Source organism: Hordeum vulgare, chromosome 7H, assembly GCF_904849725.1.
Source record: "Hordeum vulgare subsp. vulgare chromosome 7H, MorexV3_pseudomolecules_assembly, whole genome shotgun sequence".
Taxonomy (NCBI): domain Eukaryota; kingdom Viridiplantae; phylum Streptophyta; class Magnoliopsida; order Poales; family Poaceae; genus Hordeum; species Hordeum vulgare.
In genome coordinates this window covers 348,558,250-348,581,111 of record NC_058524.1, presented here as the reverse complement: position 1 = coordinate 348,581,111, position 22,862 = coordinate 348,558,250, and the positions used below count along the sequence as shown (strand labels likewise).

The 22,862-nt window shown below is 40.9% G+C and overlaps 1 long non-coding RNA gene across 3 annotated transcripts; it reads right to left on the bottom strand.

The window, feature by feature from the left end:
• Positions 1-3,255: 3,255 nt before the first annotated feature.
• On the bottom strand, positions 3,256-6,485 carry LOC123411262. Of its 3 annotated transcripts, none has more exons than XR_006613222.1 (3): positions 5,597-6,485; positions 3,775-5,157; positions 3,256-3,534 (listed from the first exon to the last, which is right to left on the bottom strand). It is a non-coding gene; the product is annotated as an uncharacterized LOC123411262 (long non-coding RNA). The 3 variants fall into 3 exon arrangements; XR_006613223.1 differs by having other exon boundaries at positions 6,143-6,485; XR_006613221.1 differs by having other exon boundaries at positions 6,197-6,484.
• Between the last annotated feature and the right edge of the window lie 16,377 nt (positions 6,486-22,862).

Below are 22,862 nucleotides of genomic sequence, written 5' to 3'. Positions count from 1 at the left end.
GATAAGCCTCATGGTTAAGAAATTTAACAAGTTCTACAAGAATAGAGGCAAAGAGAGAGCCTCCAACTCAAGATATGAAGAAAGGAATTCATGCAGTCATGACCAAAGTTGTTACAATTGTGGAAGACCCGGGAACTCTTCCAATGAGTGCACGACCCCCTCCAAGAGAAGAGAACAGTCACCTAGAAGAGAGAGAAGAAGTAGAGAAGATCACTATGAATAAAGACCCTTCCGGAGAAGCAAGGACTCAAAGAAGAAGGACAAGTACACCAAGAGCTACACAAGAAGAAGATATTAAACTCATGTCGGTGAATGGGTATCCGGATTGGAATCCAACAACCAATCCAATAGAATCTACCACTTCAACTCCGACTATAGTTAAGATGAAGCTATTGTCGGACTAGGACTAGTTTCCTCCAACTTCTATTATTAGTTTGATTCACCAAATGAAGGAATCAGAAGTTGTTTCATGTCTAAAGACCCCAAGGTATCACACCCCAAATACTTTGACTTTAATAGTGATGAGAATGACTTACTAGGAGATGATGACTCGTTCTTTGATAAAACTTGTGATGTTAGTCAAAATGAACTTGATAATAATCATGCTAGTCAAGATAAGTCGTGTGATGATGATAAGAATGAGATTAAGAGCCTAAATAAAGAACTAAATGCTATTAATTTAGCTCATGAATCTACTCAAGAATATCATAAAGAGCTTCTAGGAACTCGTGGATAGTTACGCTTCGAGAAGATAAATTTAGAGCAAGATCATGAGTTTCTTAACGCTATCAATGAAGATATTTGGAAGAAGAGTTATTTTTATCTATCCAAACGATTACTCTTGTTTTAATTTCTTCCACAATTTAAATCTAAGGTAACAAGTAACAAAGACAAGAAAGGTTCTTCATCTAGTAGCAACAATAAAAATGTCAACTCTAATGATGTTGCTTCTAGTAGTTCTATTGATTCCACTAATGATTCTCTTATCCAAGTTACACTTGATCAAGAAAATTATTTATTGAAAGCAATATAGATAAAGGTGTCTACAATAGTCTTGGCGGAATTAAGCAATTTACGGATATTGTGCGCATGCAAAAAAGACATCGAAAGAACCAAGGTATTGGTTTTGAATGCAAGTTCAATGCCAATGGAGTTGAATGGGATGAAGATCAATACCCCAAGACGAAGTTTGCTCCCCCAAAAGGAGAAGTATGACCCTACTTCTCAAAGGGAACATAAGCTCTTCCACCACAAGAACACAAGGTCAAGGGCATAGACAAGCTTCAAGAGGAGATTGACTCATTCGATGAACAATCTCAAGCCATGGTCAATTGAGTTCCCAAGGCCACCACTAGCGCTACATCATTAAGTGCTACCTCAACTCCAAAGATCCCCATCAAGTTGATGAGGGTCACCAAGAAGAAGAACTACAGAAGTTTTCGAGGGGTGACTCGGCCAACAACATTCACTCACACTCTTCACTCACACTCGTTTTTGGAATGAGCTATTTGCAATTAACTCCAACCCCATGCAATAGTTCAAGGAGTCACAAATTCCCTCGTTGGTAAGCAAGGGACAAGGTAATTAATGTATCAATGGACATCATCATACATGTTTTTCACTCTATGTCCATAAATATCTTTGTATTTGTTCCTTGTGTGGGACTAGCCCATGTAGGTGAGGAGAGTTAAAAACAACAAGGATAGCTCCCAACTCAAGATGATATTCATTAACATAGAGCGTTCACTACTACTTCACCTCCATGAAGTCATCAACGACACAACCCAAGGTTAGTTTGTCCCTCTTAGGGGGGATGTGACAGCAAGGAGGGGCTTTACTCTAAGACTTGAGTCAAAGCATCTCACAAGGTGTAACACATTAAAAGATTTATGTAAAAGTGGTAACCCCACTTGTGTTTAAACGATGGGTATGACCTATGATCAAGTATTCTTATTTGGCTCCTAAGTCAATATACTCATATATAGATGACTCCCCCATCGCCAAAATACTTCGTATATACTAGAATAGTTGTGCATGTTTGACATATTCTATTTGACATCTTATTGTGTGAGCATGTTGGTATGCATATTTTTATCCATTCGAGGACATACAACTGTTGTCCTTTTGGCTTTCCTTTTTTTCTGGCAATTGGATGCACAAGAATGCCTAGGTACCTCCCTCTAGCTATATATGCTTTCTTATCTCAAATTCTATTGAGGCCTCATCACAAAATTTGAGCAAGCAATTTTCAGACCCTCTCGGTGAGGAGCACCCAAAGTTACCGTTTCAACAAGGACTAACTTCCAAAACCTCCCAAGTGTTTCTCCGTGTGACCAACTCGTACATCTCGATTCCACCGAGGCACTAGGGTTGATCTGGTTTTTGAACCTTAGTACCATCGATTGAAAAATCCCGATGTGAGCGAGTTGCCCTGCCAACAAGTAGTAAAGCATCTCGGTGGGGCCAATTTTGATTTTTTGATGTCACCAACAGCGCGCACGCGCACACACACACACACACACACACACACACACACACACACACACACACACACACACACACACATATATATATATATATATATATATATATATATATATATATATAATGAATTCTTATTCTTCACCCCAGCCCACCCCGCGACCGAAAAGCTAGAAACGTAAGAAATCAAACACCGTGTGCTTCAACTTGGATCCCATCCGTAAGAGAACTATATTAGTCAAGCCAACGTAAGATTATGGTTTGCCTCTTCCTGAAACAACCACCACCAAACTAGACAACGTAAGCTTTTTCTTCTGTGAGATTTCTTTTTTTCACACAAGGTAATATTTTTCTTGAGAGAAAGATTTTTTGTTGAAAACGCAAAACTACCAACTACCACCGTGACAAAAGATTACGAAAACTAATATTCCCTTCATTCCCTTATACAAGGCAACACTTAGCTTCTTTCTTCTCAATCCTTCATTGTATGCATGTGCCGTATTAATGATTCTGATTAATAAAAGGAAAAGCGGACTTACAAAGTAGGCATTAATTTTTTACCTTGATACCTGTAATGTGAGTTCATGGCCTTGTATAAGGGAATCAAGGGAGTAACATACACCTTTTTGGCTCCATGAGCCGACCACCACCAAACATACATACTATCCGTGATTTGCTCGTTAAATCATCCGGAGTCCTTGCACACATGGGGTCAAATAAAACACAATTCTAAGATACCTAGGTATAGCCTATTGTGCAATTGCACTTGTAGTATAAAATAACACGATAATTATAATAATTATCGGAAAGACTTTACACTCTTTAAACACATGTTGTAAGATAAGTTGGCATGGCCTTGGGAGCCCAAAGAAATGTGCTATGTAAAATGTGTCTCTAAATTCTTACAACATAAAAGACATGAGCTGTTATATGTATTGCGTCATGGTACTATACGACCAGGTCTATGCCTCTTGATACTTTGTCTCCAAATCACATACAAACAGCTTTGTCGCTACCACGATTGCATACCAGAAGCCTTTACTTCTTAGTTTCCTGATAAATTCACAAAAAGTAGATCATGTAAGATTATTGATCAAGTACACTTGGAATTAGGATAAAATAATTATTCACTTCTCAAAGATAACAAACTTTCACTCTTGGTGATAACATATTTAACAGTTCAACCCAAAGGATCCCTACAAGGCAGATATGTATGTACTTGTGGCCCTCACCCAACACCAAGCAATATGAAATGCCAACTGATGGTATTCAATATCTTCTCATTGTACTTACCGAATAAATTTTGCTCGCAAGCTTATTATTCCTTTTTAGCATCAGTAGTGGGTATTCTCCTTTAGACTCAAAACAGTTGGCCCCTTCCAGATAAATGTGATTCGGGAATTTAGCATGTCGCGACTTCACAGTGAAGAGATTAAATTTATCCGAGAAATAGGAGGTACTATTCCAGATAATAGTGGAAGTTCAAAACTTCAGTTATCAATACGTACAGTCAATGTAGACTTAAAGAAACTACGGAGTACCTGCCTGGTTATAGACCAGCATGAACAACATAATGTTTAGTGGAAGATCTCAGGCATAAAAGAAGGCAATAACCTTACCACATCTCTGCTTTCAAAAGTAGCATTTGTTGCAACAAACCTTGCATTGAACCACCACCACAAGGACCAAGGACGACATAATGCTCTAGCTAAAGAAAATTAAGAACAATACTGTAAAATACAGTGGCTAAATTCCGTTGAAAGTTAGTGATGACTATTGTCACTAATGTGTAGATGGATAACATACTTCTTCCTGTATTCACTACACTACTTAGACTAGACGTAATCTTTCAAGTAGAAATGAGATTCTGAACACAACATCGCTGGAAGATAATAAGGACATAACGGGTATATTATTTTTCAGGTATTTACACTCGTTTCAAGGAATGTATCAAAACAAACGGTAGATATGTATGTTCCAGGCAACCATTCAAAAGTAGAAACTTGATAAATAGGATTCTTCTTTCAGTAATAACTACTAAATGGGCGTGACCTGCATTATTTACTAGTAGCAACTAATGCATCAAATGATAAGATAAAAAAAAAGGAAAATATTACATCACAAAAGACCGGGTGGTTATACCGAACCTCCAGAATTTCTATAGTAAACAAATAGTCTTCAGATGGTTGACTGGTGGCTAATGGAGAGGAAAGTGACTGTATGAGCTCCGGCCGCCGCCGGCGACATGCGCGTCTGGGTAGTAGCGGCAAAGTTTGATAACGTCATGGGATTTCGGCTGGATATGGAAGCGGCGGCTGAGACCGATTGATCAATTTGGCCTCGAACCATATTTTGCACTCGTTTTGGACCGAAATATTTCAACACAACCCAAACTTATCCAATTCGTTCTTAGGCATAACCCAAATCGAATCAAACAATTTTCCATTTGAATCCAATAGAGGCCAAACTTATTGAAACCAAGTCAAAAACCAAACAGCAAACTAAGTTTTGGTCCAAACTATTCACATGTTTACTTACAGCAGTGCCATAAATTACCCATGCAGTGAAAACGCACTTCATCGTCCAGACACATAGCTTACGAAGGCACGGGACTGTCTCCATAGTGGCTTCACAAGAACAACATATGCTTCAGCAATCACTATTCTCATGTGGAGCCTACAGAAGAAACGAATGTTTCAATTAACATCATTCAGACCATAGCTGAGATGTTAAGCAACATAAATTTTGCTTGCTTCCGTACACTCTATATAAAAAGAATTAACAACACCATTCGCTAGTAACTATAATTAGAAGAAGAAAATATTGCACCTCTATAGTAGTTTAATCGGAACACCACAAAAGGCCACCATACCCCTGAACTACAGAAATCAGAATTTAACCTTCTAATCGTGAATAAAATGATTGATAAAGTTTTGAGATTTTGCCATATGATTCTGTTCTTTATTACTAAAACAATCTATAGACTACTGCATTTGCAGACATGTACAGCTGGACTCTAAATTCAGTTTATTGATAAGCTTCTAATCATGAATAAATGAACTGATAAGCTTGTAAATCTACACAGAAAATACCAAACAAAAAGCTGAAACGTAACCTGAATTGAAAAGGGCATGCTAGATTCAGGTTTGAGCTCATATCAGGCCGTCAGGCCACATGAATCTACAACATGAACACAAACAACACTACAACATATCATCAGCTTTTAGTTCTCTCACACATATTAAGGCAAACTGCTAGTGTGCAACAGTTGCAATGGAACGAATATAAAACCTTTTCACTTGGAAATGTGTTGCGGAACACATATGAATCCTGCTCCGTGTCAAACACAAAATTACCCTATGTCTCGTAGCCTTGTTCTATCAGGTTAGCAGTAGACAGGATCACAGGATCTTCTCCACCAATAATACAACAATACTCCTAAATCCTAATATTAGTACTCCATAGCCGTGATGATTCAAGAATTGAATTCTCTTGCTATAGCTTGATATACAATTCAGATGCGGATCATCCTAATTCCTAGGGAACTTAAAGTATAGTAGACAGTAAAAAAATAGTATGTTTTCAACTCTTCTCTTCTGAATCTACCAGGTTTTGTTCAAGGCCCTCTGTCCTGAACCACCGGGATTTGTTGCTACCGTACATCTTAGGTAGAAGAAGACAATGGTGAGGCCGCTGGAGAGTTAACAGAGACAACCTCCGCCTTGTCGGGGCTCCAGAGCAGTCGTTGATGCGGGATCGCGAGCATCTCTCCCATTAGAGTCCACTGCCCTGTGTGAAGAAGAGAAACGGGGAATGGAAGCGGGAGCTGCCGCCGATGCGATGACGAGAGACCAGGGGTGGAGACATGGGATCTCAGGTGCGGGGAATGGAGGAGGCCGGTGTCAGGACCCAGTAGCAATTTAGGGGATGTTCATGCGCGAAGAAAGGGGAAAGTGTGCATCGGATCCTAGATGTATTAAGTGTAGAGTATATTCGTTGCTCAAAAGCAAGACACAAGAGAAATCAATGGGTGCTTGGATCCAAGAGACTAAACTAGTCTGACTAAAACTAGTCTTTTTAAGAGGTTAAAGTTCCAAGCATCCCTGACTAAAGATAGGCTAAAACTAGTCTTGAGGCTAAAATCTTTTAGTCAGGGGTACCCCTACTAAAATGTGCATTAGTCATCTCTCTCCTCATTTAACTCCTCATGCAAGTTGTGGATTGGAGGGTTTGGAGGATAATAGTATTTGGATCATTAACTTGATTTTAGTCTCTTTAGTATTTGGATCCAAGCATGGGTGAGGCTAGCAAGTTTTAGTCTCATTACTTTTAGTCATGAGACTAAAACGTATCCAAGCACCCTCTGAGCTAAGCCACAGCCCGACTGCTTTATAGGCACGGGGTTTAACCCACATTAACTCTGAAAAATATTACCGACAACGGCTACAGTAAACGGCAACTAGAAAGTGAATAGTTCCCATTCAATGGTTGTTACGAACCGGTACGCGAGATACTCTATCAGCCGTTGGATAACTGACGAAACTGAAGGTGTCGCGCGGCTCTTTTGAAGATGGTCCTGACATTGCCCCTTTCTAGGACACGACCTGTCCTCACGGCGTGTTCTGGTCTTGGCGCCATTGTGATGTCGTCGCCTTGAAGAACTCCGGAAATGTATACTTGATAAAATCAGCATCTTCTCATGTAGCTTCTGCTGGTGACAAATTTTCCCATTGTACCTGCCACTGTACCACTCGGATGTTGTGCGTGGGCATTTGTCGTACCTGAAGAACTCCAGCAGGGCCAGTCTTGACAGTGCCATCAGCATTCACCATTGGAAGGTTAGGGCTAGGTATAGAGTGATTTCCAACATGTTTCTTGAGCTAGCTAACATGAAATACTGGGTGAATCTTGACATGCTCTGGAAATTGTAGTTTGTAAGCTGATTTGCCAATCTTCTGTATGATAATGAAAGGGCCACAAATTTTGTTCTGTAGTTTGAGAACTCCTCTGAAGCCAAATGCTGCCAACCTATAAGGTGCCATTTTCAAATAGACCATATCTCCTACTTGAAAAGATCTTTCTACTCTTTTTAAATCAGCATATTTCTTCATCCTGTTCTGGGCCACCACTAGATTTTGTCTGAGATGTTCCAACATCTGCTGCTTAACTGTAAGAAAATCATGTGCTTCCTCATCATCAGGTCCAGGTATGGCTAGTTCATTGATCATTGGGGGAGGATAACCATATAGTGCTTGAAATGGGGGCATTTTTAGGCTTGTATGGTATGTGGAATTGTACCAGAATTCTGCTAAAGACAGCCATGAAAACCATTTACTAGGAGCAGTAGTAGTCATGCATCTGAGATATGTTTTTAGACATTGATTAATTCTCTCTGTTTGTCCATCAGTTTGAGGATGGTAAGTTGTACTGTATCTCAGTTCCACTTTTAATGCAGCAAAGATATCCTTCCAAAGCTTGCTTGTAAATATCCTGTCCCTATCTGATATGATCATTTTGGGAGGGCCATGTAACCTGATGATTTGATCCACAAATGCTTGGGCCACACTCAAAACAGTGTAGGGATGTGATAATGGAATAAAATGTGCATATTTAGTGAATCTGTCCACCACTACCATAATGACATCATACCCTTTGGCCACTGATAATCCTTCCACAAAATCCATGGAGATATGTTGCCAAGCTAGGTCTGCTACAGGTAAAGGGTATAACAATCCTGGTTGAAGACAATTTTCATGTTTAGCCCTTTGGCAAATAGGACAGGAAGCAATGAAATCCTCCACTGATTTCTTGATGCCAGGCCAATAAAATATATTCTTAACTCTCTCATAGGTGGCTCTATTCCCAGAATGTCCCCCTACTGGTGAGCTATGTAAAGCTGAGAGTAACTTGTGCCTTAATGCAGGAATGTTACCTACCAGAATCTTGCCCTTGTATCTGATGATGCCTGAATGGAGTGTGTAGTCAGACTCTGTTTGACCTTTCTGTAACAGTAATATTTCCAATAGTATCTTACTGTCTGTGTCTTGTTGGTAGCTTTCCACTAAATCTTCTGCCCAAGTTGGAGTGGCTACTAATATTGCCATACAACCAGGAAGTACCCTAGATAGAGCATCAACCACCTTGTTGTAAACTCCTTTCTTATATTGAATGGTGAAGTTGAATTCTAACAATTTCATCATCAACTTATGTTGTATGCCTTTAGTTAATTTTTTATCAGTGATAAACTTAAGTGATTGTTGATCAGTCTTGATTGTCAGATCATTGCCCAGCAGATGGTGTCTCCACCTTTTAAGAGCTTCCAAGATAGCCAGTGCTTCCTTTTCATAAGTTGATAGAGCAACATTTCTAGGGCATAGAGCATAGCTATAATAAGAATGGTCTGCCTTCTTGCATCAAAATAGCTCCTATTCCTTTTCCTGAAGCATCAGTTTCTAGGATAAAGGGCTTGGTGAAGTCTGGTAGTGCTAGTACTGGAGCAGATAACAAAGCTGCTTGCAATTGTCTGAAGGCTATATCTTGGGCTGCTTGCCAAGAAAATTGTCCTTTCTTTAACACATCATGAAGGGGTCTCCAAATTACTCCATACTCATTGATGAATCTTATGTAATATCCAGCTAATCCCAGGAAACTTCTTAGTTTAGTAACTGTATCAGGAACATGCCATTCAACAATTGCAGCTATTTTCTTGGGATCTGTTGCTACCCATTCAGCAGAGATGACATGTCCCAAGTAATCCACCTGTTGAGCAGCAAACACACACTTGGATAACTTAGCAAACAAGCTGTGTGCTTTCAATGTTTCCAAAACTATTTTGATATGCTCCAAATGTTCCTTGAGATTCTTGCTGAAAATCAGTATATCATCAAAGAACACTAGCACAAACTTTCTTAGATGAGGTGCAAATATGGTGTTCATTAATTCTTGAAATGTACTAGGTGCATTGGACAATCCAAAAGGCATGACTAAATACTCAAGTCCTAAAAAAGTTCTAAAAGCAATTTTTGGTATATCCTCAGGATTCATTCTTATTTGATGATATCCAGACCTCAAATCCAACTTAGAAAAGTAAGTAGCTCCATGTAATTCATCCAATAAATCTTCAATGACAGGAATTGGGAACTTATTTTTAACTGTCAAAAAAATTAGTCTTCTGAAATCAGTGCAAAGTCTCATTGAACCATCCTTTTTCTTCAGCAATATAACAGGAGCTGCATAAGGACTTTGACTGTGCCTGATGAAATGAGCAGCTAACAGCTTTTTGATTTGATCTTCCATTTCCTGTTTCTGATGTTGTGGAACTCTATAGGGTCTTACTTGAGGTGGAGTAGCTCCTGGTATTAATGGAATAGTATGGTCCAAAACCCTGTGAGGTGGAAGACTTTTTGGTTCTTCAAAGAGATCAACATATTCCAAAAGTAATTTATGTACTTGAGGAGGAGTTTTGCAACCCTCAGGTGCATTCATCATAATGTTGTTGATTTGCACTAGGAAGACTTCCACTCCTTTATCCAATAACTTGTCCATTTTCTCTGCTTTTACTTTTTTCAAACTTTCAGCATTGGTGAACATGGCAGTAGTTACTGTCTGTTGTCCTTGTACTGTAAAGCTGAATAACTGCTTGGGTATATCAAATGCTACTGGACTCACAGCTGTAAACCAATCATAACCAAGTATAGCATCATGACTAGGTAGAGATATAGACCTGAAGTTGTGTTGTAACTTCAACTTGCCTAGCTGGAATGTACACTTTGGTATCACTGCATCAGACACTAGTGTTCCCCCTCCTGCCACATCTATCAATCTTGGTTTTACTGGTATTAGCTGACAATTTGCTTTAACTGCAAAGTCCTGATTTAAGAATGAAGATGTGCTACCAGAGTCAAGTAGAGCCACAACTCTTTTTCCATTGATATGGATAATGACTGTAGGTGTAGGCACAGTAAGTTGTTGTCCCATAGCAAAAGCAGATATGAACATGGCTTGTTCCCCTTCTGAAATAACTTCAGGTTGTTCCTGATTTATATTCTGTTCCATCTCTTGTGCTATTTGTTCTTCTGACTCTTGTTGAATCATGTGGAGATTAGGAACTAGTTTGCATTCGTGTCCATGAACCCATTTATCTCCACATCTCCAACACTCTCCAAGTTTCCTAATCTTTTGAAAGCTCTCATTTGACTTTGGTGGATTTGGTGTAACATTTGCCACATATATATTAGACACTTGTCTGCCCACAACACTGCTTGTAGTAGGCCTGTTGTAGAAGTTAGAGTAAGGCACATTGTTTTTCTTTGCCCAGGTTGAAACAGGAGGATGACATGGTTCAACATCTCTGGCTAACCAATATGCATCAGTAAGAGTTTGTGGCCTTAAAGGTCTGACTTGAAACTTAATTCCATGCCTTAATCCATTCACAAATCATCTTACAAACCATAGTTCATTCAACTCAGGGTTTTCTTCTTGGACATCAGCCATTAGATCCTCAAACAGTTTGGTATATTCAGCAATAGTACTACTTCCTTGCTTGGCAGAGTTAAATATTTCTGTCAGATCATAAGATCCCTGTTCAGAAAATCTTTTAACTAACTCTACACAGAATTGTTTCCAATTCAATTGCTTCTTGAGTATGCCAGATCTTCTTAGCCAAGCATCAACATCTCCCACAATGTACAGCTGAGCTAATGATACCTTGTATTCTTCTGGAGTTGCAGACATCTGAAAGTATTTATTGCACTGTTTGATCCAACCCACAGGGTCTGTTCCATCAAACTTTGGAAATTCCATTTTTGGACCTTTTGTTAAGGATTTCATGAATTGGGCTTGCATGTCTTGTTCATATCTTCTATAGTAACCTTGCCACATTTGTCTGTCTCTGTTTCCCTGGTAAAATTTGTTGAAAACAGGTGTCTGGCCTCCATCTCTTGCTGTTACAGGAGTACCCATAGCACTGGCATGCTCATTTCTCTGTTGGTTATCATAACCAGGAGGAACAGGTTGTCTCTGCACTTTCAAGGGAGGTAAGTTTTGTGTTTGGATCTCTACAAACTGTTTTGTTTTCTGTTTCTCTAACTCTTACTGTTTCCTCAACAGTTCATTTCTGATTTGCTGCTCTTGCACATTTTCCTAATGCAAAGTAGGGGAGCGCACTATCTGACTAGAGCTAGCTTGATTTGTAGCACCCACAGTTGTTCCCACAGGTGGAAGGATATTTTGTAACACTTGACTGATACTGGATAGTTGCTTACTCAGATCTAACACAACCTTTTCTATGCTACCTACATGCAGAGATATGTCACCTTGTTTAGCATCAATGGAGTGCATGTCATCCTGCAATTTCGACACATCTGCCCTTAGAGAAGAATTATCCTTTTGCAGGGTGCCAAAATCATCTTTCAAAGATAAAAGGTCCTGCACATCAGCCTCATCTATGTTTCCTTTATGACCCATCTCCTTGATCTAAGCACTGGTGAGGAATTTTACCACGGTTCTGCTGCAACCCTTCCAGAGACTCAGATCATGCTGCCGCCTACATCCATGCCTCCAAAAGCATACAGATCAGCGCTAGGACATGGAATTTTACCGATCAAACATTGTATTCAATCAACCACTCCTGCTCGGCTGATCTATGCCCGAACAATTCTCCGCCACCAACGCCACCAGGAAACTGTCGAAGCTCACACACCGCCGCCAACGCCGCTAGAACTAGACCGATCTTCCTCTAAAGGGTGGGAATCATGGATCGGAGGGGTACTCTCTTACTCTCTCATCTCTATGGCCGAGAATCGGTGGCTCATGATACCAATTTGTCAGGACCCAGTAGCAATTTAGGGGATGTTCATGCGCAAAGAAAGGGGAAAGTGTGCACCCGATCCGAGATGTATTTACTATAGAGTATATTCGTTGCTCAAAGGCAAGACACAAGAGGAATCAATGCTGAGCTAAGCCACAACCCGGCTGCTTTATAGGCAGGGGTTTTTAACCCATAGTAACTCTGAGAAATATTAGCAGCAACGGCTACAGTAAACCGCAACTGGAAAGTGAATAGTTCCCATCCAACGGCTGTTACGAACCGGTACGCGATATACTCCATCATTTGTTGGATAACTGACGAAACTGAAGGTGTCGCGCGGCTCTTGTGAAGATGGTCCTGGCAGCCGGGCCATAGCCACGCACAACGAAGGGGGAGAGGAATGGAGCCATGGAGGTAGGTCGCGACACGGTCGCCGGCCGTCAAGGCCGCAACCCGCCGCGAAGCCTCCTGCAGCGCCACGAGCCTCGTTGCTGCCTCCGGCCAATGGGCCATCCCTAGTGCCGCATGCATCCAAGTCCACCACATGCTCGCCGTCGAAACCTCCCCGACGCTCGCTGGCCTCAAAAACTACTCGCTCGCATCTCGGATCCGAAAATTGCGTAGTGTTTACCTGAAGCATTGGGTCTTTTTTTTCTTTTTCTTTAGGATAAAGGAAAGGCTTGGATAGGCAACTATCGCTCTGAAATAAAAATAGTCGATCCGGAGAGCAATGGTCGGATGACCGGGTCGTTCGACCACCCTGGGTCATCAATAGACTTTCTATATATGACAAATTTTATCTACCACTAATGGTAGTTATCACCACTTTTATTTTGTATGTTGTATGTAGTATCTATCAAATCAGAGAGTACCAACGCGTAGTATGTAGTATATAAGAATGTTTGGGAAATATATATACTACTTTTTTGGTAATATGTCTCATATTTTGAGTATGTTCGTTTTTAAGTACAAATATATACGTATTTCAATAATGTAATAAAAATCATGGTTCAATTTGCATTTTTTCATGTAACTTGCTTTGAAGTATTTTATATATAGTATATCAACATACTAAAAATGATAAACTAGTATATACAATATTACATGATGGTATATGAGACATGTGAGGTATCTACCCCTAGGTGGTATGATGTATTTTTCTACCACCCTTAAGGCCTTATTCTGCTAACACTTCGGCAGTGCCTCGCACCTCGATCCGGGGGTTGTTTGGTTCCTAGCCACACCTCGCCACATTTTGCCACAACTTACCTTAGGCTGGCCATAGTTGAAGTAACTTAGATAGTATCATGTACTTGGGACTAGCAAACATGCTGATGTGGCAGGCAATTAAAGATGAGAGAGAGGGTTAAAGTAACATAGGTAGATACCGTAACATGTTAAATGCTATGCTATTATGTGTCATGCATGTCAATAAATGAGGTCATCTATGATACTATGCATTATGGAGGTAGTATCATACAATAGTACCATATGCATGATACTACTATATGATACTCCCCACTATGGCTAGCCTTAGGCAAGTTTGACCAAGTTAGGTGGGTGTTTGGTTCTAGCCATACCTAAGGCAAGCATTTTTTTAATGAGTATTAAACCCCATATGTCATAAACACAAAACGTGTGGCAAGATTCCCTTAGGCAAGTCAATGTGTGCCTAACAATTTAACCAACTGAAGCAAGGCAAGTGTGGCAAGTATGGCAGAAATAATGTGGTAAGATATGGCAAGGATAGTCATAATCCAATCAACCCCCAAAAGCCCCACCCCACTCCGCCTACCTACCCACCACTTCCTCCCATACACCTCAGAGCAAGTACAATAAGGTACAATCAACAGGCTATAAGGATTAAAATACTATATTTTTGCTGAGTTGAATGAGAGAGAAGAGGTGAGAGAAGGGAAACGGGCTCTTCGTGAAGAGCTAGCTCTAGCACGTGCTCTTAGGTGCTTTGTGAGAATGAAAGGTGGACCATATATGATAAAAGTAGTGCTATTATAGCTAACTATTGTACAAACTAGCTATAAGATGGACTATACTATTAAGGCTGGTTGTAATGGGGAGTATCATATACTAGTATCATGCATATGATACTAGTGCATGCTACTACATCCGTAATGCATAGTATCGTATAGTAGTAGCATAGAACAATTCATTTATTACCATCCATGACACATAGTAGCACAACACTTAATATGATACGGTATCATAATATGATACTGATACGTCCATTTTGCATCATGCTTTCATGTTGATATTTATTGCTTTTTGGGCTGTTATATTACTTGTGGTGCCATATTTATGCCTTTTCTCTCTTATTTTGCAAGGTTTATTTGAAGAGGGAGAATTCAGGCAGCTGGAATTCTAGACAAGAAAAGGAGCAAATCTTAGTCCACTATTCCGCACATCTCCAAATGCCCTGAAAAGTTACGTGGATTTTTTTGGGATTATATAAAAAATACTGGACGAAAGAACTACTGGAGGGGGGCTGCCAGGGCGCCACAAGCCCTGACACCGCCACCCCCCCGTGTGGCAGAGTGGGGGCTTGTGGGCTCCCTGACAACCCACTAGCCCCCCTCTTTTTCTATATGAAGCGTCTTGGTCCAGAAAAAAATCAGACGGGAGCTTTTTCGTGGTTTTGCCGCCGCCACGAGGCGGAACTTGAGCAGATCAAATCTAGAGCTCCGGCAGGACGATCCTGTCGGGGAAACTTCCCTCCCGGAGGGGGAACTCGTCGCCATCGTCATCACCAACACTCCTCTTGTCGGAGGGGAGGCATCTTCATCAACATCTTCATCAGCACCATCTCCTCTCCAATCCCTAGTTCATCTCTTGTAACCAATCTTCATCTCGCAACTCCGATTAGTACTTGTAAGGTTGCTAGTAGTGTTGATTACTCTTTGTAGTTGATACTAGTTGGATTACTTGGTGGAAGAGTATATGTTCAGATCCTTGATGCTATTCATTACACCTCTGATCATGATTATGATTATGTTTTGTGAGTAGTTGCTTTTGTTCCTGAGGACATGGGATAAGTCATGTTAATAATAGTCATGTGAATTTGATATTCGTTCGGTATTTTGATATGTTGTATGTTGTCTTTTCCTCTAGTGGTGTTATGTGAACGTCGACTACATAACACTTCACCATATTTGGGCCTAGAGGAAGGCATTGGGAAGTAGTAAGTAGATGATGGGTTGCTGGAGTGATAGAAGCTTAAACCCCAGTCTATGCGTTGCTTCGTAAGGGGCTGATTTGGATCCACTAGTTTAATGCTATGGTTAGACTTTGTCTTAATTTTTCTTTTGTAGTTGCGGATGCTTGCGAGAGAGGTTAATCATAAGTGGGATGCTTGTCCAAGTAAGGGCAGTACCCAAGCGCCGGTCCACCCACATGTCAAACTATCAAAGTAACGAACGTGAATCATATGAACATGATGAAACTAGCATGACACAAATTCTCGTGTGTCGTTGGGAGCGTTTTTCCTCCTATAAGACTTTATTCAGGCTTGTCCCTTGCTACAAAAGGGATTGGGCCACTTGCTGCACCGTTGCTACTACTTTCTACTTGTTACTTTTTGCTTGCTACGTTTCACCTCGCTACACAATCACTTGTTACCGCTACTTTCAGTGCTTGCAGTTATTACCTTGCTGAAATCCGTTTATCAGAGCCTTCTGCTCCTCATTGGGTTCGACACTCTTACTTATCGAAAGGACTACGATTGATCCCCTATACTTGTGGGTCATCAAGACTCTTTTCTGGCGCCGTTGCCGGGGAGTGAAGCGCCTTTGGTAAGTGGAAATTGGTAAGGAAACATTTTTGTACTGTGCTGAAATTTATTATCACTTCTCACTATGGAAACTGTTCCTTTGAGGAGTTTGTTCGGGGTATCTTCACCTCGAACGAAAGCATGAGGAGTTGTTCCTCGACCTGGGGTACCTACTGAAAATATCTTTTATGAAATTCCTTCGGGTATGCTTGAGAAACTGCTGGCTAATCCTTTCACAGGAGATGGATCTTCACATCCAGACTTGCATCTGATCAATGTAGATGAAGTTTGTGGTTTATTTAAGCTTGCAGGTTTGCCCGAGGATGAGGTAAAGAAGAAAGTCTTTCCTTTATCTTTGAAGGATAAGGCGTTGACATGGTATAGGCTATGTGATGATACTGGATCATGGGGCTACAATCGGTTGAAATTGGAATTCCATCAAAAGTTATATCCTATTCATTTAGTACATTGTGATCGGAACTTTATTTATAACTTTTGGCCTCGTGACAGGGAAAGCATAGATCAAGCTTGGGGGAGGCTTAAATCAATGCTATATTCATGCCCCAATCATGAGCTCTTGAGAGAAATCATCATTCAAAACTTTTATGCTCGGCTTTCTCATGAAGATCGTACCATGCTTGACACTTCTTGTACCGGTTCTTTTATGAAGAAGGATATTGATCACAAGTGGAATTTATTGGAAAGAATCAAACGCAACTCTGAAGATTGGGAGCTGGAGGAAGGTAAGGAGTCAGGTATGAGTTTCCAGTTTGATTGCGTTAAATATTTTGTTGAGACAAACACTCCTAGAGACTTTAGCGCTAAGTATGGACTTGACTCCGAGATAGTAGCTTCTCTATGTGAATCTTTTGCTGCTCATGTTGATCTTCCCAAAGAGAAGTGGTTTAAATATCATCCTCCTGTAGAAAGCAACATAGCCAAAAACAATCTAGTTGAGGAGACACTCATTGCTTTTAGTGATCTTGTTGTTCCTTGTGCTTACACTGAGAAACCACCATACCCTCCTAGGATAAAGGATTATTCTAAAGCTCCAACTGTGATACGTAGGGGTTACATTAGACCACTTGCACCCCCTGAGGAGATTAGAGTTGAACCTAGTGTTGCTATTATCAAAGATCTCTTAGACGAAGACATAGATGGGCATGTTATCAAATTCTGTGAGGACTTCGCTAGAATTGCTAAACCTCACGCGGAAGACAAACACGGACCTGTAGTTGGCCTGCCCGTTGTTTCTGTCAAGATAGGAGATCACTGTTACAATGGTTGACGTGATATGGGAGCTAGTGTTAGTACAATACCACGTTCTCTATATGATGAAATCAAATATGAGATTGCACCTGCTGAGTTAGAACCCATTGATGTCACTATTACGCTAGCTAATAGAGACACTATCTGCCTTTTGGGAATTGTGAGAGGCGTAGAAGTCCTGTGTGGTAAGACGAAGTATCCTACTGATTTCCTCGTCCTTGGTACTGCACAAGATAGCTTTTGTCCCATCATATTTGGTAGACCCTTTCTCAACACTGTCAATGCTCACATTGATTGCATTAAGCAGACTGTCACTGTTAGTTTCGAGGGTGTGTCTCATGAATTTAACTTCTCCAAGTTTGGAAGACAACCCCATGAAAAAGAGTCGTCTGGTAAGGATGAAATCATTGCTCTTGCCTCTATTGTCGTACCTCCTACGGATCCTTTAGAGCAATATGTGCTTGAGCATGAAAATGATATGCATATGGAGGAGAGAGATGAGATAGATAAAATTGTCTTAGAACAATATCCTATTCTCAAGAATAATCTGCCTGTTGAACTGCATGGGGATCCTCCCCCACAAAAGGGTGATCCTGTGTTCGAACTTAAACAGTTGCCTGATACTCTTAAGTATGCCTATCTTGATGAGAAGGAGATATATCCCGTCATTATTAGTGCCCTCCTCTCAGAGCACGAAGAGAAGAAATTACTAAGGACTCTGAGGAAGCACTGCGCTGCTATTGGATATACTTTTGATGATCTTAAGGGTATTAGTCCTACTCTATGTCAGCACAAGATTAAAACCGATCCTGACTTTAAACCAGTTGCTGATCATCAAAGGAGATTAAATCCTAAGATGAAAGAGGTTGTTAGAAAAGAAATATTAAAGCTTCTGGAAGCAAGAATCATTTACCCTGTTGCTCATAGTGATTGGGTAAGTCCAATACATCGCGTACCTAAGAAGGGAGGTATCACCGTCGTTCCTAATGATAAGGATGAACTAATCCCACAAAGGATTATTACCGGCTATAGGATGGTGATAGACTTTCGGAAACTGAACAAGGCAACCAGGAAAGATCATTATCCTTTGCCGTTCATCGACCAAATGCTAGAAAGGCTATCAAAACGCACACACTTCTGCTTTCTAGACGGTTATTCAGGTTTCTCGCAAATACCTGTTGCACAATCTCATCAAGATAAAACCACTTTTACCTGCCCTTTCGGTACCTTTGCCTGTAGACGTATGCCTTTTGGCTTATGCAATGCACCTGTCACCTTCCAAAGATGTATGATGGCTATATTCTTTGACTTTTATGAAAAGATTGTCGAGGTTTTCATGGATGACTTCTCTGTTTATGGGTCTTCCTTTGATGATTGCCTCAGCAACCTTGATCGAGTCTTACAGAGATGCGAAGAAACCAACCTCGTCTTGAATTGGGAGAAGTGTCAATTTATGGTTAATGAAGGTATCGTCTTAGGACACAAGATCTCTGAAAGAGGCATTGAAGTTGATAAGGCTAAGCTTGATATAACTGAGAAAATGCCTTGCCCCACAAATATCAGAGGTATACGAAGTTTCCTAGGTCATGCTGGTTTCTATAGAAGGTTCATTAAAGACTTCTCTAAGATTTCTAGGCCTCTTACCAACCTCTTGCAGAAGGATGTTCCTTTTGTTTTTTATGAGGATTGTGAGGAAGCCTTCGAAATACTTAATAAGGCTTTGATAACCGCACCTATTGTTTAACCACCTGACTGGAACTTGCCCTTTGAAATCATGTGCGACGCTAGTGATTATGCTGTTGGTGCTGTTCTAGGACAAAGAATTGACAAGAAGTTGAATGTCATTCACTACGCTAGTAAAACTCTAGACAGTGCCCAAAGAAACTATGCCACTATGGAGAAGGAATTTTTAGCAGTCGTGTTTGCATGTGAAAAGTTCAGGTCTTATGTAGTTGGCTCCAAAGTCACTATTCACGCTGATCATGCGGCTATTAAGTACCTTATGGAGAAGAAGGACGCTAAGCCTATGCTGATCAGATGGGCTCTCCTGCTACAGGAATTTGATTTGCACGTCGTTGACCGAAAGGGTGCTGATAACCCTGTAGCAGATAACTTGTCTAGGTTAGAGAATGTCCTTGATAACCCACTACCTATTGATGATAGCTTTCCTGATGAGCAACTAAATGTCTTCCGCACTTCACATAGTGCACGGTGGTATGCCGATTATGCAAACTATATCGTAGCGAAATACATACCACTGATGCCAACTGTTCTTCCCCTTTGCAACAGCACCAGAAGAATGCTGCAAGCACTCTCCGGCAATCGAAACTAGAAGAATGTTGTTGACGGCCCACAAGCGCATGGGATCGCAACAGTTTTCGAGGGTGGAGTATTCAACCCAAATTTGTTGATTCGCACGACGGGAGGTGAGAGAATACTCTCAAGTATTAGAAGTTGAATTGTCAGATTCAACCACACGTGAAAGATTAGTATCTGCAAGCAAAGTAGTAACAGCAAACTAGCGAGTAACGGCAGTGGCAAGGAACAGTGGTAGTGACAGCAGTAGCAAGTACCATGAAGAGCTTCATGGAATTGGAGAGGGAAGAAGGTTGATGACGACGATGACGACGATTTCCCCTCTCCGGAGCCCAAGACGGACTCCATATCTGCCCTCCAGATGAAGAACACGTGGTGGCGGCGCCTTCGTATCGCAAAAGCGACGAAAACTTCTCTCTTTATTTTTTCTGGGACGAAAGGGATCTTATAGACCTGAGATTGGGGGCGGTAGAGCTGTGTGGGCCCCACAAGCCTGCCCACCGCCACCAGGGGGGTGGTGGCGGAGCGAGGGCTTGTGGCCCACTGGCCCACCCCCTGAGGTGGAACTTGGCGTAGATATTTTTCTTATTTTCCAAAACTGCTCCCCATAAATTTTCAGGGCATTTGGAGAACTTTGATTTCTGCACAAAAATAACACCAAGACAATTCTGCTAAAAACAACGTCAGTCCAGGTTAGTTCCATTGAAATCATGCAAATTAGAATCCAAAACAAGGGCAAAAGAGTTTGGAAAAGTAGATACGATGGAGATGTATCAACTCCCCCAACCTTAAAACCTTGCTTGTCCTCAAGTAACTGAGTTGACAAACTGAGAGAGAAAGAAAAACTTTGACAAACTATGTATGATCTTGTTGTTGCAACTATGTCTAACTCATAACCAGAATTTCAGCAAGATCACAAGTTAACCACATAAGCAAATGACACAAAGGTCTCACGGTAAACTAATATCAATGGCATAATCAGCTAACGAGCAAATAATATTGAGTTTCAAATACCAACACTTCAATCAAAACAAGCATGAAGCAATATGAATAGGTGGTATCTCGCTAGCTCTTTCTGAGACCGCAAAACATAAATGCAGAGCACTTTCAAAGATCAAGGGCTGACTAAACATTGTAATTCATAGCAACGAAGATCCATTCATAGTCATACTCAATATCAATCAAAAGAAAAGCATAAAAATGACACAGGTGTTCTCTAATTGGTGCTTATATAAGAGGAGGATGAATCAACAGGAAAATAAATAGACAGGCCCTTCGCAGAGGGAAGCATTGATTTGCAGAGGTGCAAGAGCTCAAGCTTTGAAAACAGAGATAATAATTTTGGGTGACATGCTTTCATTGTCAATGCAATGACCAAGAGTTCTCAATATCTTCCATGCTACTCATGCTATAGGCGGTTCCCAAACAGAAAAGTAAAGTTTTAACTCCCCCACCACCAATCAATCACACTCCACGGCTAGCCGAATCCTCGGGTACCGTCCATAATAACATCAATCCGGGGGTAGTCTTGTTTTATAGTTATGTTTTCGATTTAAGCGTGGAACTGGGCATTCCAATTACCGGCCCCTTTCTCGTGAATGACAGTGAATAAACACATGTCGAGGATAACACTCCTAGCATGGAAGATACCAATAGCCCTCTGTCACCACATGAGCGGTTCGGGCATGCAAAACATATTATTTCTTGAAGGTTTAGAGAATGGCACATGCAAATTTACTTGGAACGGCAGGTAGATACCACAAATATGTAGGTATGGTGGACTCTCATGGAAAAACTTTTGGGTTTATGGAGGTGGATGCACAAGCAGTATTCCGCTTAGTACAAGTGAAGGCTAGCAAAAGACTGGGAAGTGACCAACTAGAGAGCGACAACAGTCATCAAGATGCAATGAGTTTGACTAACATTGAATGCAAGCATGAACAGGAATAAATCACCATGAATACGAACATCATAGAGGCTATGTTGATTTTGTTTCAACTACATGCATGAACATGCGCCAAGTCAAGCGACTTGAAACATTCAAAGGAGAATACCATCCTATCATACTACATCACAGTCATCTCAAAATCTATGTTGGCATTCAAGCCAAACCATTATAAGCTCTCAGCTAAGTAAGCATGGCATCAGAAACTATGATCTCTAAGTTGTCATTGCAAACATGGTTCTCTCACAACAAAGCTAAATCTGGGTCGACAAGCTAGTCATATTTACAAAAACAAAATAGATAGAGTTCATACCAGCTTTTCAGTCTCAGTCACTTCATCATATATCATCATTGTTGCCTTTCATCTGCATGATCGAACGATGTGAACAATAATAAGCGCATTGGACTAAGCTGAATCTGCAGGCAAACACAAAGGAGAAGACAAAGTAATATGGCTCTTTGAAAGCTAAACAGGTAAGCATGCAAGAACCAATAAACATTGTAACCAATATCTTCTACCTTGACCCAAAGAAAAAGAAAACTATTTACACGGGAAAGCTCCCAACAAGCAAAAGAAGAAAGAAAAATATTTTTGGGTTTTCTCAAAAGGACACAAAACTGGAAAACAAGGAAACAAAAAATAAACTAGCATGAATAATACAGTGGCAAAGTGTGAACACCGGCTAACAAAGTGAAAGCACACGCATGAATGTAAAGTCGGTGAGAACACATACTCCCCCAAGCTTAGGCTTTTGGCCTAGCTTGTTCTACTCCCAAGGATGATCCTGGCGAAACCCAAAGTCATAATGGTTGTTATAGGGGAGTGCTGCAGCCACTGCCTGAATAGCTGCCCCACGAAGTCGAGCAGCCGTCGCCTCCCTCTCATACTCATCTGCCTCTCCTATGGTTATGTAGTATCTTCGTTTTACCTGAATGTCAAAGAAAGTAGGAGCAGGAAGGGTAATATGGAAAACACGCTGCCGGTTAAATATCAAGCGGTATAGGAGGGATCCATGATCTCTCTCAAGGAACTGGTAGCGTGTTAGAGCGACACGATCAAGGTAGGCTCTACGGAGAGGAGGGTCTTCTGGACGGATGGATACTCCAAGAAAATTTGCTAAGCGTGTAGCATAAACTCCACCAAAGAAATCCCCCTCACTGGCATTTTTATTCAGCCTCCTTGCTATTATAGCTCCCATATTGAAGCTCCTGTCACCTGTTACTGCGCTCTTAAGGATACTAAGGTCGGAAGTGCATAG